Source organism: Protopterus annectens, chromosome 10.part0 (assembly GCF_019279795.1).
Source record: "Protopterus annectens isolate FY-2018-M chromosome 10.part0, PAN1.0, whole genome shotgun sequence".
Classification (NCBI taxonomy): domain Eukaryota; kingdom Metazoa; phylum Chordata; order Ceratodontiformes; family Protopteridae; genus Protopterus; species Protopterus annectens.
The window spans coordinates 1,427,812,583-1,427,831,133 of record NC_056744.1 but is presented as its reverse complement, the minus strand read 5'-3'; the positions used below and the strand labels follow the sequence as shown (position 1 = coordinate 1,427,831,133).

The 18,551-nt window shown below is 44.6% G+C and overlaps 1 protein-coding gene across 1 annotated transcript in view; it reads left to right on the top strand.

Annotated features, from left to right (window-relative positions):
• Positions 1-18,551, top strand: part of KIF14 (kinesin family member 14) — a 2,369,812-nt gene that overhangs the window by 1,245,697 nt on the left and 1,105,564 nt on the right. The gene's annotated exons all lie outside the window — the stretch shown is intronic.

Below are 18,551 nucleotides of genomic sequence, written 5' to 3'. Positions count from 1 at the left end.
TTGTTACCTAATGTTTAGAATAGTGTATAGTGGCATGAATAAGATGGAAAATTTGCTGAATGACAAGGACCTGGTGGCATAACAGTTTATTCAAATGCAAGTTTGGTCATTATTTATGCTGCTTTTTGGTCTATGTAAAGTACACTATTTTATAATTTGTCACCTTATTATTATTATTTTGGTTCTTGTGATTTAGCATTGAGGGCTGTACTGGGTGGGTCAAGGGCTGGATGTATCTTCACCAGTCAGTATTCAGCTATTTCTTTTCACTTATTTCAAGTTCAAGGACATTTCCTTGCTCGTGCTGCTGTGTGCTACAACCCAATACATGAACTGCATAACCACTCAACTTTTCAATGCCAAGCAGTTCTTTTTTTGACCCTCTCAAAATTTCTGTCTTAATCTATGCTATTTTCAGTAAAGTGTGATGATCAGCATGCCTAAACAACAAAATAAATATCTGTGTGTCCATGGTATTACCACCCAAGACCCTCACTGACACTGTTTGTACTGTCTTGGAGAGGAGCATCATGATGACATCTGTCAGAAGTGTCTGAGGTTCAAGTTTATGTACTCAAGACAAGGGAAAAGGGCTTCCCTGGTTTGTGCCCAAGAAAACGTCAGAAGTGGACAGATGTTTATCATATTGATCACTGCTACAGTAGCCTTTGCTATATATGGGTTATATCCTGCCAAGGATGTAACAAGGATACAACAGCCAGCCAGCTTACAAAGCGTTGGGGCACCTTCCATACACCTAAACTGTCGGGCAGCTCAAGCTGACCTGACTAAAAGACAAGTTTGGGCTCTAAGGCCTTTAGAGCCTTACTGCTGCTGAAGAGTATGCTTCTCTGAGGTTTATGATGATTGATGATCAATGGTTGGTTTGTGCTGTTCCTTTGCCATGCAGATGAATTCCCTTTGGGGGAAAAAACTTCCATTTAATTATCTTGGTTGTCTGATTTTTATGGACAGTCACTAGACAGTACTGTAATTTTACCACGCTTTTTCCTGTCAGTTTAAAAGTTATTTAAAGTTTTTAAAACATTTTTATTCTGCACAGAAATTGTGCATATTTTATTTTTGGGGGCTGTTGAGTGTTTTAAATGGCTTTTTACTGGTGTGTGTGTGTGTGTGTGTGTGTGTGTGTGTGTGTGTGTGTGTGTGTGTGTGTGTGTGTGTGTGTGTGTGTGTGTCTATGTCTGTGTGTGTGTCTGTCTGTGTGTGTGTGTCACCATTTTCAGCTTGATCGTGTAACAAACTGTCGGTCCTTCTTCCTGCCACAAAAAGAAAAACTAACTTAAACAACTGTTGTCCTCATCCCACTCCCATAACAGGCATGCATTTGCCTCAGCCACAGGTGGGTGACCCTACTTTGACCATTTGTTGTACTTCATATCACTCAAATTTACCCCGGATCTTATACCTACTGTAGACTGAGGGTTAGCCACATCCTCTACTGCATTTAGGATCCCCTTGATAGGCAAGGGAGAGCCACTCATGTTTGTTCTGGGAGAGGAGAGCAGGAATGGCTTTTCTGTCTTGCCAGAATGTTGTGCCTATCCCTGCGGAAACTACTGCTGCCATTTATAATACTATTGGCCCCACAGGGAGAGCCACTCATGTTTATTCTGGGAGGGGAGAGAAAGAATGGCTTTTCTGTCTTGCCACAATGTTGTGCCTATCCCTGGGGAAGCTACTGCTGCCATTTATAATACTATTGGCCCCATCTTTCTGTCAAAAAGAAACATAAAACTAAACAAGTATCTACTCTTCCTCAAATTTCCTTAGACAGGAGTAGTGTACTGGGTCTGGCTCAAGGTTTTATTCAGGCTTTTGATCCTTCTTATTTATTGCTTTCTGGTAAAAAACTACTTTTCTGAAGAGAGTCAAGATTCTGATTCTGGCCAGGAAAATGAAGGGACAGATATGTTTTCTCCTCAGTTTTCTAATTAAGACTCCGAGATCTCAGATGATTGAGCCGCTTGACAATTTGGGCATATGGAAGGTGCAGTGAAGCTTTGAAAGCTGGTCTGCTGTTATATCTTTGGCAGGCTATAACCCATATAGCTAAGGCTACCACAGCAGTGATCATTTGAGCATTTACTATTATGGTAAATTCAACTTACACAACTATACTTTTCTGATTCTCCCTTTGGGTTCCTCTCTGTTTGCGACTGCTTTCAGTCAGAGTACACTGAAGATGTTCTTCGTGTTTCACTGTTGCAGTCATCACATTTGGGATATCTGCTTGCAGTAGCCCTCAGACGGCCTGATTATCAAAGTCTTGGGTCCTGCGTCGGTTGCTGTCTCATCTTTCATGACGTCAGGTAGTCAGGGGTATAAAGCATGTAGCTGACGCTATTACATCAGTCTTTCTTGCCGTGCGGTGCCCGAAGCAGAAGCAGTTCGCAAGTGCTGGTCGGCTGACTCCTGAAATTTTCATTTTCAAGTTTCAGATCCAAAGTCTTCAATTAAGCTAAGTACCCCGTTGGGGATCCTTTTTCATGCTCTAAACTGATGTCAGTAAAAGTTAACAATTGTATTTCTTGTGGAAAGCAAATACCTTATAAAGATTTTAATTCGTACTGCATTCCTTGCTTAGGCCTGACCACGAGGTACCTCACTGTCGGTTTTGTGCCCTATTCAAACCTCGTACTATTAGTCGTCGGTTCATTTTTGCATCTAAATATTTTGGTACTCGGTTCAATTATCCAGAAATGACTTCGGTAAGCCACCCAACTACCGACATTCCGAAAAAACGCAAAGATAAAGACAGAGACAGACCACATAGGTCCAAAGCTGCCGACGACGCTTCTCCTAAGCTAGTTACCAGTTTGCCGGTACTCAGTGAGGCGCTTTCGCAGCCCCTGATATCTGCTACTTCAGATTCACAGGCCTCTACTGGGACCCATTCGGAGTCCGGTATGCCGCGAGATGCTTCTTCGACTGTGGAACCTGCGGATGTCTCTACCTTGGATGAGTCTGGAGCCGCTGTGCAGGCACAGGCTTCTGAGGGTGTATTCAGGCCTACTGACTTGTATATTAAACCGACGCCATCTTCTTCAAGGCCTAAAACTCGATCCATGCTTAGAAAACTGATGCCAGACCACATGGTCAGGCCCCTATACCTAAAAAACAAATGATAAGAATGGCTGAAGACCTTATTCTGTATTCTCTGATGACCAGGAGTTGCCCTTATCTACCTGTGAAGATTCTGATGCAGAGAACTCCATTCCCTCTGCTTCCCCTCCAGAGGATTTCTCTTTTGGTGAAACCTTGCATACTCTTAGTGAGCATTTCTGCTGGGAAAGCCAGGATTACTCTGACTCCAAAAAGAGGCTTTGGGAATTCTGACTCCTACCTCAACACAGGCCTTTAGCTATCCCTCCTGTACTGGACATTGTAGATGATGCCTTATCAGAATCTAGCCCATCCCCTGACACTTTACCTCCTGCTCCCAGAAAACCTGATAGTTATTACAGGGTACCTGATTTTCATAAGATGTTCTTCGTGTTTCATTGTTGCAGTCATTACATTTGGGTTACCTGCTGGCAGGTTGCCCTCAGTCGGCCTGAATTCCAAAGTCTTGGGTACTGCGTAGGTTGCTGTCGCCTCTTTCCTGACGTCAGGTCGTCAGGGGTACAAAAGATGCAGCCGACGCCATTTTATTCAGTCTTTCTTGCCGCACGGTGCCCGAAGCAGAAGTAGTTCGCAAGTGCCGGTCGGCCGACTCCTGAGATTTTCGTGTTCGAGTTTCAGATCCGAAGTCTTCATTAAAAGCTAAGTACCCCGTTGAGGAAACTTTTTTTCTTGCTCCAGACCAATGTCAGAAAAAGTTAATAATTGTATTTCTTGTGGGAAGCAAATACCTCATAAGGACTTTCATTCTTACTGTATTCCTTGCCTAGGCTCTGACCACGACATTGCTAGTTGTCGGTTTTGTGCTAGATCTAACCAACGCACTATTAAGCATCGGTACGATTTTGCATTAAGCTATTTTGGGCGAAGATTTAATTATACAATGTCGTCAGACAGTCATCTGACTACCGGAGTTCACAAAAAACGCAAAGAAAAAGACAGGCAACCAAGGTCCAAAAAAACGATGACAAAGCTTCTCCTAAGCAAGTCGCCAGTTCTCAGTGAGGCACTTTCGCAGCCCCTGACGCCCGCTACTTTTGAGTCGCAGGCCGCTACCGACTCCCACGTGGAGTCGGCCAAGCCACTGGAAACTGAAGGTATTGGAGCCTCGGAGATTATTCCTTCAGATGGGTCAGGAGCCGCTGAGCAGGCATCGGCTTCTGAGGGTGTTTTTAGACCTAAACAATTGTATATTAAACCGACTTCAAAGACTAAAACACCTTTAAAGGCAAAGAAACAAGTTCAACAGCCACAAGGACAGGCCTCCATGCCCAAGAAACAGATGCTCAAAATGGCCGAAGACTTAATTACCTTGATCAGGGGTACCCATCCCCCTCCTGATAAGAGGCCTAGGCAAGAGACAGACTATGAATCTTCAGATCAGGTTTCCATTTCTTCTGATTCCTCTTTTGATCAGGAATATTCTATCCCCCCCTATGAGGATTCTGATGCTGAAGAATCAGCTCCTTCGGCTTCTCCTCCTGAAGACTACTCTTTTGGGGAAACCTTGCATACTATGAGGGAGCACTTCCATTGGGAGAGCCAAGACTTTTCAGAATCTAAGAAAAGGCTCAGAGACTTCCTTTTACTACCTCAACACAGGCCTCTAGCTATCCCACCTGTGTTGGACATTGTAGATGATGTGTTCTCGGAGTCCAGTCTGACCCCTGACTCTTTACCTCCAGCTCCTGTTAAGCCGGACAGATACTACAGGGTCCATGACTCTCATAAATTCCTTTTCAAAAACCCTACTGCAGACCCAGGAACTATTTCTCAGGGTCCAAAAGGGGTCAAGGATTCTACTGCAAAAAACCCTACCCCCTCTGACAGGGATTCCAGGGCACTGGATAGATGCGGAAAAAAGATTTACACATCTGCTACTTTGGCTATAAGGGCCTTAAATTGCCAGTTTCATATGCTTAAATATCAGTAATATATCATGACACTGCTTAAACAGAAAATGATGACAAATTCTGAATGTGCAGAAAACAAAGAAATGCAGGATTTATTGCATGCAGCTGAACAAGTTGGAAAGCATACTTTGCAATGTGGGTTTGATTCTCTGTCGGCCTCCTGCAGGGCTGCTGTTACAGGTTCTGTCATAAGGAGGCATGCTTGGTTAAAGGAACAAAATCTGCCTGACCATGTTAAAATAAAATTATTAGATGCTCCCTTACAACATGATACCTTGTTTGGTGTTAAGGCGGAAGAGGTGTTAAAGAAAATGGAAGACAAAACTAAATCTATGCAAACGGTCAAGGATTTCTTACACGTACAACCGCCTAGATTTATCAGATACTGGCCTACAAAGAACTGGTCCTTTCCAGTCTCAGACAGACCTCAAAGGGGCAGATCCAGACACTCTAGAGGCAGATCACAGCCGCAAGGATCCTACAGATCTAAACAGTGGAGTGCTTCTACCTCCAAAGGTGAAGAAGACAAAGCACAATCATACAGGAAACAGTCCCAATGACTTATTCCTGCCTGCACCAAGCACTTATCGTCTTGCAGCACCCTTAGGGGGAAAACTAGCACTTTTTTCTCAAAATTGGCACATTATAACCCAGGACAAATGGGTTCTAGACATAGTGCCACAAGGCTACAAGTTTCATTTCCATACACTGCCAAGGGCAAACGGTTGGCCAGACCTGCCAAAAAATCAATGGGCCAAGGCACAAAAACAAGTCACAGCTCTTATGGACATGAGGGCTATTCAACAAGTGTCACAGCAAGAACAGGGACAAGGATTTTACTCAAGACTGTTCTTGGTGCCCAGAAAGACAAAGCATGGAGATCAATACTGGACCTATCTTTCCTAAACACTTTCCTGGATATACCAAAATTCAAGATGTTGACCTTACAGCAGCTTCTGCCCATGCTGGGCAGCAAGGCTTGGCTCGTGACTTTAGACCTAAAAGAGGCATACCTGCATGTCCCAATCAGACAGTCATGCAGAAGATACCTCAGATTCAAGGCTGGCTCAAAACATTACCAATTCTCTGCACTGCCCTTTGGCTTATCTACTGCACCCAGGGTCTTCACAAAGTGCCTGGAACCAGTAATTGCTTACATCCTTACTTGGACGACTGCCTCATACAAGCAGAGCACAAGGACATTCTACTACAGCATCTGACGTTTGTGATAAGACATTTAACATGCCTGGGGTACACAGTCAACAAAAGGAAATCCAAACTAGTACCCTCTCAAGAGATAATATTCCTGGGTGCAAGCTTAAATACAACTGCCCAGATGGTTTATCTCACTCCAACTGACTACCTATTTCAAGGAAATGGCAACAAAGGCCCAGTTATCTGCAAGAAAAATTCTGCAGGCTTTGGGCTTCATGGCATCCTGCATCTTACTAATTCCATATGCAAGACTGCAGGAAAATTCAATGGTACCTAAAAAGTGTCTGGACACAGCATTGCCACAGTCTGGAAACAATGATTACTCTAATTCCCTGCCTACAACAGGAGTTTCGCTGGTGGACAAAGGCTTGTCACCAAAACAAGAGACAGCCATTCTCACTACCCCCAGCCAGGCAGAGCCTAACGACGGATGCATCATATTATGCCTGGGGGGGCACACATGGCAGGAAGAGGCATTCAGGGCACCTGGTCCACAAACCAAAAGCATCTACATATCAATCAAAAAGAGATGCTAGCTGTTAAAAATGCCCTGACAGCCTTCAAGACCTACTTCATCCAGGACAACTATTGATAAAGACAGACAACACCACAGTCATGTGGTACATAAACAAGCAGGGGGGCACTCATTCCTATCCCCTGTGCAGACAAGCCATGGCTTTATGGGACACAGCATTGACTTACCAAGTTCATCTGCAGGCACAATTCCTGCCAGGAAAGGAAAATACTCTGGCAGACGAACTAAGCAGAAACCTCATGGATCCCCATGAGTGGCACCTGGATCCACAAGTCTTCAGCATGATTGCAAAGAAATGGGGACGCCCGGACATAGATCTATTTGCCTCCCCTCAAAACAATCAACTAAAAAGATTCTGCACAAGGACTTATCACAGACAAGCTTGGAAAGTGGACACCTTATCTTTCAACTGGACAAACCTATCAGTATATGCCTTTCCTCCACTGCCTCTTCTCCCCAAGGTACTCCTAAAGGTCAGGCAAGAGAAACCAAAAATGATTCTGATTGCCCCAGACTGGCCACGCCAGTACTGGTATCCGATCTTAAGGAACTTGTCCCAATGCCCAGCCTGGACCTTACCTCAAATACCTTATCTACTGTCCCAGTAAAACAATCAAGATTCTGCACAGCCAACTCAGGACCCTAAACCTGGCAGCATGGTGGATAATGTAGCCATACAAACCACACCTCTCAGTAAAGCTGTGATGGATGTCATTTTAGAAGCCAGAAGGCCTAGTACTAGAAAATCCTATGCTGGGAAATGGAAGAGATTTTGCGCTTGGAACCAAGCTCAAGGAACTGATACAGCTGTCCCAAATATTCCTCAGATTTTTACAATACTTAACTGAGATGCTGGACAAAGGCCTATCTTTTTCATCAATTACTCATTACAATACAGAGCCACCACTCTTTTCTCATCCTTTATTAAGGCAGTACTTCAGAGGAGCCAAAAACTTAAGGCCTCCAAGGAGAATGCCAATACCTGCATGGGACCTCAATTATGTTTTGGAAAAACTCACCTTACCTCCTTTTGAGCCAGCTGCTACTGCAGATATAAAGTTCTTATCTTGGAAAACAGCTCTGCTCCTAGCAATAACTTCTGCAAGGTGAGTTTCAGAGCTACAGGCTCTCATGGCTGTGGAACCTTATATCATTTTTTATCCAGACAGGGTCTCTCTGAGAACAAACCCTACCTTTATGCCTAAGGTGGTATCAAGTGTAGCCCTTAACCACACAATTCATTTGCCAACTTTTTATCCAAATCCACAGAACAAGGGGGAGAAAATTCTGCATTCTTTGGACGTACACAGACAACTTAGATTCTACTTGGACAAAACTAAAGTTTTCAGAAAGACAGAGCAATTACCAGTGGCATATGCCACAGCATCACAAGGAAAGGCCATCTCCAAGCAGACTATTTCAAAGTGGATAGGTCACTGCATTTGTTTCTGCTACTCACAGCATGGCAAACCAGTGCCTAAAGGCATTAGGCCACATTCAACCAGAGCTGCAGCCACTTCTGCAGCCTTTCTCAGGGGAGTACCAACCAAAGACATTTTATAGGCTGCTACTTGGAATTCAGTGCATACCTTTACAAAACATTGCAATCTGCCTCTTTACTCTAAATCCAGGGTAGGCTTTGCCACTGCAGTTCTGCAGGGCCTCATAGCCGCTCCTAATGCTTTTTAGCTCCAGCCCCCCAACCATAGCTTTGGGACTCAACCCAAATGTAATGACTGCAACAGTGAAACACGAAGAACATAGTACAGTTGTGTACACCTACCATAAATGTAGATGTTCGAGTGTATTCACTGTTGCAGTCCAGGTTACCCACCCGCCACCCCCCTTATTTTTGCTGGAACTTATCTTCACTTCTCTAATCTATACAACCTAGGTGGTGTATTTGCTTATAGATAAAGGTAAGGCTTATTTTGGTGCATGTATGTTTTATTTACATAATGTTAGCCTAACCTTTTGGGGGCACCTGATATCTGGGGAAAGAAAAACTGAATAAAATGGCGTCGGCTGCATCTTTTGTACCCCTGACGACCTGACGTCAGGGAAGAGGTGACAGCAACCGACGCAGTACCCAAGACTTTGGAATTCAGGCCAACTGAGGGCAACCTGCCAGCAGGATAACCCAAATGTAATGACTGCAACAGTGAATACATCCGAACATCTACATTTATGGTAAGTGTACACAACTCCTATTGCAGATCCTGAGACCATTTCGCAGGGACCCAAGGGCATTAAGGCTATTGCTGCCAAAAATCCTACCCCCTCTGATAGAGATTCCAGGGCCCTGGATAGATGGGGTAAGAAGATATACACTTCTGCAATTTTGGCCATTAGGGCCTTAAACTGCCAGTTTCATATGTTAAAGTATTGGCAGCATATTATTGGATTGCTTAAACAGAAAATGATGTTGATTCCTGACTGTGCTGAAAATAAAGAATTACAGGATTTAATGCATTCTGCTGAACAAGTTGGAAAACATACTTTGAAATGTGGTTTTGATTCATTAAAGGCATCTTGCAGGGCTGCTGTCACTGGGTCTGTTCTTAGAAGGCATGCTTGGCTGAAGGAACAATCTTTGCCGGATCATGTTAAAGCTAAATTGCTGGATGCTCCCTTAAACCAAGACCACCTGTTTGGTAACAAAGTATAAGAAGTACTTAAAAAGATGGAGGAAAAAGCTAAATTTATACAAACTGTTAAAGATTCCCTGCAAGTACAGCCTCCCAGATTTAGTAGGCATTGGCCCTTTAAGAATTGGTCCTTTCCTGCCTCTTCCAGGCCTTCTCAGTCCAAACCCAGAACCAGCAAAACACCCAGGCTTCAATCTCAAGGTACTCATAGGCCTAAGCAGTGGGGGGGCTCCCACTTCCAAAGCTGGGAGTAGTAAGACTCCCCACTATGGTAAACTGTCTCAATGACTTAACTTTAAACCTTCCAAGCCCTGCTCAACTGACTGTTCCTTTAGGGGGAAAGATTGCCCTGCATGCAAAAAATTGGGAATTCATTACCCAAGACAAAAATGGGTTTTAAATATAGTTTCCCAAGGATACAGATTACACTTCCCCTCCTTACCAACCCAAAATGTTTGGCCAGACCAACCCCCAAATCAGTGGGCAGAGGCTCAAAAGCAAGTTCTCTCTCTTCTAAGCAACAGGGCTATTCAAACTGTCTCAGAAGGAGAATGGGGGCAAGGTTTCTACTCAAGACTTTTCCTGGTACCCAGAAAAGACAATTCCTGGCGTCCTATCCTGGACCTGTTCATCCTAAACACTTTTTTGGTAATCCCAAAATTCAAAATGCTAACTCTTCATCAGCTGCTTCCCTAGCTAGGCAAAAATGCCTGGTTGGCAACACTGGATTTAAAGGAAGCCTACCTGCACATCCCAATAAGGGAATCTTGCAGAAGATACCTACTCTTCAGAGCAGGCTACATGCACTATCAGTTCTCTGCACTGCCCTTTGGATTATCTACTGTGAGCATGGTATTCACAAAGTGCCTAGCTCCAGTCATTGCATTTTGCAGGCAAAGAAATATTCAAATATACCCTTACCTGGACGATTGTCATATTCAGGCAAAAATCAAGAGATACTATTAAATCATCTGGCATTTTTTAAGAAATTACTAACTTCTCTGGGGTACACCATAAACGTAAAGAAATCACATCTTGTACCCTGCCAAGAAATTGTATTCCTGGGAGCAAGCTTGAATACAACTTCCCAGATGGCCTACCTCACGCCAGAGAAACAAGTTCATTTGACAGTCTACTTCATACTACTGGCCACAAAGACCCAGCTATCTGCAAGGAAAATACTGCAAGCCCTGGGGTTCATGGCCTCTTGCATTCTACTAATTCCATATGCAAGACTGCATATGAGGAAACTACAATGGTATCTAAAAAGCTTATGGTGTCAACATTCTCAGGACCTAGAATCAATGATTCCTATCATACCTTGTCTAAAGATAAAGTTCCTTTGGTGGGCAGAGGCCTGCCACCAAAACAAGGGACTGCCATTCACTCTACCCCCTGCCGCCCAAACCCTAACAACAGATGCATCAGACAATGCATGGAGGACTCACTTGGCAGGGCAGTGCATTCAGGGCAAATGGAACCCAAGTCAAATGCACCTGCATATCAATGAAAAAAAATGTTGGCTGTACAGAATGCTCTGACAGCCTTCAAGGACCACATTCTTCCAGGACAATTACAGGTAAAGACGGACAATACCACTGTTATGTGATACATAAACAAGCAGGGGGGAACCCACTCATACCCTCTCTGCAGACTAGCCATGGCTGTGTGGAACACAGCCTTGAGCTACCAAGTGCACCTACAAGCTCAATTCCTGCCAGGCAAGCTAAATACACTGGCAGATGACCTAAGCAGAAATCTCATGGACCCACATGAGTGGAAACTGGAACCAAAGATATTCAACATGTTGAGAAACAAATGGGGAAGCCCAGAGATAGACCTCAAAACTACCAGTTGGACCAATTCTGCACAAGGACTCCCCACAACCAAGCTTGGAAAGTGGATGCCCTGTCCTTCACCTGGAAAAATCTATCAGTTTATGCCTTTCCCCCTCTGCCCCTCCTCTCCAAAGTGCTACTAATGATCAAACAGGACAAACCAAGGACAATACTGATTGCACCAGACTGGCCACGCCAACACTGGTACCCCCCTCTTGCGCAGTGTGTCACTGCTGGCACCATGGCACCTGCCTCTGACCCCTGTCCTGCTGTCCCAGCAGGAGGGGCAGATTCTGCACCCACAGCTTCAAACCCTGAACCTTGCAGCCTGGCTAATTAACCTGATCTCTCCGTTACCATCCCTCATTGAGCAAGTGATGGATGTCATTCTGGAGGCAAGGAGGCCTAATAATAGAAAAGCCTATGCTGAAAAATGGAAAATATTCTGTTCCTGGAGCCAAACTCAAGGGATGGGCACAGCAGTGCCCAATTTACCGCATATTCTTCAATACTTAACTGAGATGCTTCACAAGGGCCTTTCCTTTTCTTCCATCAAAATTCATGCCTCGGCCATTTTAGCCCATTACAATACAGAGCCACACCTCTTCTCTCATTCACTGCTGAAGCAATTCTTCAGAGGAGCCAAAAAGTTAAGACCACCCAGGAGAGCCCCTACTCCAGCCTGGGACCTTAACTTTGTATTAGAAAAGCTCACTCTTCCTCCATTTGAGCCAGCTGCAAATGTAGAGTTGAAATTCCTTTCTTGGAAAACAGTCTTCCTTCTATCCATCACTGCAGCAAGAAGGGTGCCTGAATTACAGGCCCTCATGGCAGTGGAGCCTTTCATCATCTTTCATGTGGACAGGGTGTCCCTCAGGACCAATCCTTCCTTTATGCACAAGGTGGTATCCAGTGTGGCCCTTAATCAGTCCATTCATTTGCCAACCTTCTTTTTCTAATCCACAGAACAAAGGTGAACGAATACTGCACTCCTTAGATGTGCACAGACAACTTAGATTTTACTTGGACAGGACTAAGCCTCTCAGGAAATCTGAACAGTTGCTAGTTGCATTTGCTGCAGGGGCAGAGGGGAAGGCCATTTCAAAGCAAACCGTTTCTAAGTGGATAGGCCATTGCATTCATTTCTGCTATAAGCACCATGGAAAACCTACCCCACAGGGGATGACCACATTCCACCAGGGCTGCATTTACCTCTACAGCCTTTCTCAGAGGTGTCCCAGCAGGGACATCCTAGAAGCTGCTACCTGGAGTTCTGTACATACCTTCACCAAGCATTGCCACTTGCCAAATTTTTCTAAATCCAGAGGTGGCTTTGCCACTGCAGTCTTGCAGGGCCGTATAGCTGGTCCTAATGCTATTTAATTGCCTCCTCCCATCCTTAGCTTTGGGAATCTACCAAAATGTGATGACTGCAACAGTGAAACATGAAGAACATAGTATAGTTGTGTACACTTACCATAAATGTAGATGTTCGTGTGTATTCACTGTTGCAGTCCTGGTTACCCTCCCTCCAACCCCCTGACTTCTATTGACTATACCTGTATTCTTGTTTACTATGCTTAAAGCTTTCTGGTGTATTTGCTTTTTGTTGGAGGTGTAACCTTGTATGTAATTGCTTCCCATTATGTGGGCACCTGACATCTAGGGCAAGAAAAACTGATGTAATTGCATCGGCTGCATGCTTTATACCCCTGACTACCTGACGCCATGGAAGATGAGACAGCAACTGATGCAGGACCCAAGACTTTGATAATTAGGCCGACTGAGGGCTACCTGCAAGCAGATAACCCAAGTGTGATGACTGCAACAGTGAATGCACTCGAACATCTACATTTATTGTAAGTGTATACAACTGTACTTTTTTTGCCTGCTTGATAAAACAATCTGTTCTTTGTTAGAAATATAAGAACATTAGTTGCAGGCTCCACATTTAAAAGTGCCCTTCTTTCTATGAGTAAAAATTTTATGAGCTATTACAGGCGTAATTTCCTGAACCTTCGACATTTCCTCCAGTTCTCTCAGCTTTGGAGGATATGTGTGTCTTTGCTTGCATTTTTCCTGATAGCCAGCCTGCTGCCTCTAAAATGGCAGATAGAAAGTATAAAGTTTCTCATTTTTTTTAAGTTGTTATACACTCTTCCCAGACTTCACGCAGCAGCTAGTTAGTTCCTATCCTACTCTTTCTGATAAGGATGGGAATTCTTTTTGATGGCTATGGGAAAATATGTATGGTTCTCCAACTTTGATTTTCAGAATTTTGAATTATCAGGCTCTAGTGTTAAAGTTTATTCTGACTAACTGGGAAAGTATTAGGAATGTTTGAAGTACAGTTCCTTTTTTATAGGAAATATTTGCTTTAAATTATTTAGTTTCTTCTATTATACTAGTCACTGCTCTGTGTTTTCAGTGTGTGTGTGTGTGTGTGTGTGTGTATGACTTTGCTGATGATTCTTCCAGGGCTATGTCCTCTGCTACTGTTTTGAGGAGGTTTGCCTGGCTGCATTATCAGAACCTCTTAAAAGGATGTGAATAACGAGATTTTGTTTTCTTTTTTGGATGGAGATTCACTTTTTGGTTCCTCTGCTGCAAAGCTATTCAAAAATGTGAGGTGAAGGGTGGCAAGTTTAATCAGATAATCTCTTAAGATCCACTGTTGCCTTTTCCATCTAGATTCAATCTGTGGGTCATTGGATCCGACTCATATCTGGGACTCACCATATCTGGAGGACTTCAGCTGGCCGAGCTCCACCTCCTGTACCCATAGTACCTCTCAACCTAGAAGACCACATATCTAGTTTGCTGCCATTTCTAGACAACATCTATGGTTGTTGCATATCCTTTTTGGCTCTTTTTAAGAGTGCTTTTGCTCCCCTTTAGAGTGTGTGTGTAACTTTTAGGTCATAGGTAGTTTCATAGGTAGAGTAGGCAGTGTAGTTAGGTTCAACATTGTGTCTGAGCTTTTCCCATCTAGAGTGTTTGCAGTGTTTATAGTGTTGTGTGTTCCTTGAAAGATTTCTTTTAGAGGTTTATTTCCATAGTAGTTGAATAGTTTGTGTACTGTTTGTGTCATGGGAATTCCTTACTTTTTTGTGTGTAGGTTTTTGTTATGGATCCGTAGGGCCTCAAAAAGTGTGTTGAGTTTAGGCATAAGTTGCCTTCACGGGACTCTCATGATAAATGGATTTACTGTCTTAGAGATGCCCACCTGGAGTCACCTTACTCCATTTACAAAGGCTTTGGCTTTCAGGCCATTAATGAGAGGAGAGCAAAGTTGGTTTTGAAGGGCCTCCCCCTTCAGGAGTTGCATTTCTTCCAGCAAGGGAGGCAAGTTGGATCGGAGTCATAGGCATGGATCCAATGACCGCAAGTCTGCTAAAAGGGACCATGAGCAGTCTGCTCCAGCTTCTTCCTGTGCTGCACTGTCTGGTCCACCGGATCAGGAAGATCCAAAGACACTTGTATCCCTTGTTGGTTTCTACTCTGCCATCAGCTTCGACTTCTCAGAGCCAGTCTTCTTTGGTGCTGATTTCAGGGATGGCTCTTTCTCCAGCATTCAGTGTCCTAAGTCCCCTTCTGTCCAAGAGGGCTGCTTTGAGACAGGCTTGGTTGCCTTTCTCTTCATCTGTGCCACCAGTGTTCTTGATGGAGTCCTCCCCTGTCTCCCTTTGATCTGGGCTTCTCCAGTCCAGATCTGATCAGTGGAGTCCCTATCTCCCAGATGGACCTACAAAATCACTTTTGGTGGCTTCATCAACTTGGTCATCCAGGTCAGTCTGCAGCCTAAAAGCTTAGGACTGGGAGCAGCTGGTGAGGTAATTTCTTCAGGCACAGATGCAATTAAGCCTCATTCCCTCAGTGCCGAGTTCTCTTCCAGGTGCTTTGGCTCTGTCAGCTTGATTTCCTTCTTCTGGACCTATGGATCCAAGGTCTTCAGGCTGGTTGTCTTCCCTTCCCACTGGTTGGAGTAGATGGCTTGGCAGATTTTGGCTCTGGGTCATGCCTTGGTTTCCTGAAGTCTGTCCACATTGGAGCCCAGCGGTCCTTGGGACCAGTGTGTCAAAGCAGGTATCTCCAGGTTTTGTTCGATGATTCCAGCTTCAAGGTCATTCCTTCTCCTCAGGGCATCAGCATTTGATATCTCTGCTGTAGTCTCAGCACTGGGGCAGGCTTTGACTCTGGTGTAGTCCAGTGTGTCCTTGGGATCCTTGGATTCAAAGTTCTTCTGCTCCAGTTGGCCCCTAACTTCAACTTTCGACATTGTAGAAAGGATGTTCTCCTGTCAAGAGAGGAAATGGTCAGGTATGGCTGGTGCCTCCCATTGTCTGTCATTGGTGTCTGTGACTGTTTTGAGACCCCTGCCTCTACCCTTTTGCCTCCAGAATCTCTGATGTGGGAAGTGTCAGGTAAAAGAAGGTGCAAGAGAAGCCCCTCACTGAAGATACTTACCTCACAGAAGGAGAGGGGTCACCCAAATCTCTTCTGTGATGACACCTCCTTCACCAGCATAGTGGGTGGACTGCTGAAGCCCCTTCTCTGGAGGGGTCATATTTCTGGAAGCCTTCAGGGTGGGCCTTTGCATGTCCTGGATGGTTCCCCCTCTGGACGAATTGATCAACATAGTATCTCAGAGGGCATGGAAGGAGCCCTGTATGGTGAACCGATTCCCAAGAAACTCGATAAGATGCTTGCTTTTCGTAATGGCTGAGCACATTGGAATAAGAGTCCTGCACTTGATGTTATTGTGGTGGTGGCAGCCACCAAGAAGGATATTTCAAAACAGAGTTCTTCTTTTCATCCCCAAATAGGGAATTTTGGGCATTGGACCATTTAGGGAAGGGCTCTTACACCTTAGCCATGTTCATACTATGGGTTCTTAATTATTTATCCCACTTAACCAGGTTTCAGAGGGGCATCTTGTTGGAACTGTCAAAGGTCGTTAAGACTTTGTAGACTCCAGAGTCTCAGAAGTCTGTGGAGACTCAGCTGTCCACCTTACAATTGATAGCTAATGTTTCAATAAGGTTGCTATCTAATGCAGCTGAGGGAACATCCTGAGCTGCTGTCACAGACTTTGCATGCATCACCATGCTTGGAGGAGGTTGTGTAATTTTGTGGACTGTTTTAAGGTGTTCTTTATTAATGCCCCATTTGAAAACTCCTTAATCTTCAGGCTGAAAGTTAGACACTTTGAGCAAGAGTGAGCAAGATGGAAAGACATTGTCTGCTGTTGATGTACATTTTACTTCCTTTCAACCACCCTTCTTCCAGAACCAAAGGGGAAATGTATTTTCTTCAGGAAGTCACAACTGTCTTTTCAAGATGCTCCTCCTGAACAGGTTCCCTCTGCGGCTGATGGGGGGTAATGACAATGGATGTCTCCCAAGAGGCAAGACTGGTCCACAGAATCAGGGTTTTTGGGAAGCTTTCCATGGGATGCCCTTTCAGCGATCCTGGAGAAAGCCCTTTCAGTAATCTTGAAGGGTTACCTGACTGTCCTGCTCTAGAGGCAGTCAGGGGTCGTTTGACTACACACAAAAGTTTGGAAGGCCATCACCTCAGATGCACTGGTGTTGAATCATATCCAGGGATTATTCACTTCCATTTTAGAAGTTCCAGATTTAGATCTTTCACATCTCCCAGGCATGCTACCCAACAGAGACAGGAAGCTGCTGTTGAGATGCAAAACTGCTAACAAATCAAGTCACCTAAGAGTTCTTACCAGACCAACTTGCATCCAGTGTCTACTCAAGATTCATTTTGGTTGCAAAGAAGAGCAAGAACCTCAGGACAATCTTGGGTTTGAACAAGCTCAATCCCTTTGTAAAACAGACCAAGTTTCCAGATAGTCATGTTGTAGTCCTTATTATCTCTGCTCAGGAAGGACAGCTGGATGTGCTTGATATACCCCAAGAACACCTATCATCATATAAAGAGGCATTCCAGGAGGTTTCTTCACTTCTGGTTGGGATCCGATCATTACCATTTCAGAGCACTGCCATTTGGTCTCACCATAGGCCCCTGGATGTTCACCAAGTGCATGGTTGTCATAGCAGCTTACCTCAGGCTGCAGGTGTTTCAGGTCTTTCCTTACCTGTACAGTTGTCTCCTAACCACTCCCACAAGAGCATCTGTAATAAGGGCCAGAGACAACTTATTCCAGCTGTGCTGTTGCTGGGGGATCACAGTCAATTACCAGAAGTCAGGTCTCTATCCACTTCAATCACTAGAATTCATAGGTTGCAACTTGGACACTGTTTCTCAGATTGCAATGCTTCCAACATTTAGAATTTCAAGTCTCTGTTCTGAGGCAGTGTCATTGCTTTTTTTGCAAAAAGCCTGAGGCCTCTCACCTTCTGAAGCTGTTTGGGCGCATGTTGGCCCCCATCAGTTTGGTCCCACTAGTCAGGTATCACATGAGGACTTTGCCATGTACAGTGGCAGCACATTGGTCTTGTATAACACATCCAATGAATTTGCCCATAGTTCTGATGAACATATGTTGAGATCAGGTCAGGTGGTTGCTGGAGTCTTCTTTGGTATTCAGTGGGAGACCATTTGTTTCCCCCTCAGGCACAGTCATGACGGATGCTTCCCTTTTGAGGTGGGCTGGCATTTTGAATGGAAGTCTGTTCCAGGGACCTGGATGTCTTCCGAGGCCAATCTTCACATCTGTGTCTTGGATTTGCTGGTGGTCCTCCTGGTGTTGCAGGCTATTCAGGACATTCTCCCCCAGGGATGTCAGTCCAGACAGACAATATGTCATTTGTTTGGCATCTGAACAAACAGGGTGGATACAATTTTACACGCTTTGCCCAGAGGCCATGAGGGTCTTACAGTGGGGGATTCATCTCGGTGGTTTTGGATTGCAGCACATATCCTGGGGAGGTCCAACATTTTGGCAGTCTAAGCAGGAACTTTCTCCTTTCTCATGAGGAGTCCCAGAATCTGAGCATTGCTGCTTGGACCTTTAGGTGCTGGGATGACCTGTTTGCATCCCCATCCAGCACAAAGTGTGACAGCTGCAACACCTTAGTCCCTCCTCAGGAACAGTCATCCAGGGAAGCTTTTCTGTATGCTTGGCCTCTGAGTTTCTTGTACACTTATCCTCCAGCCCATTTCATCATAAAGTTTATTCAGAATTCAGCCGCTGCTGAGCTACTTTAATTCTCATAACCCCCTTTTGGCCTCGTCAAGTTTGGTTACCCCTTTTATTTTGTCTTCTTCTGAAGCATCCCCCTTG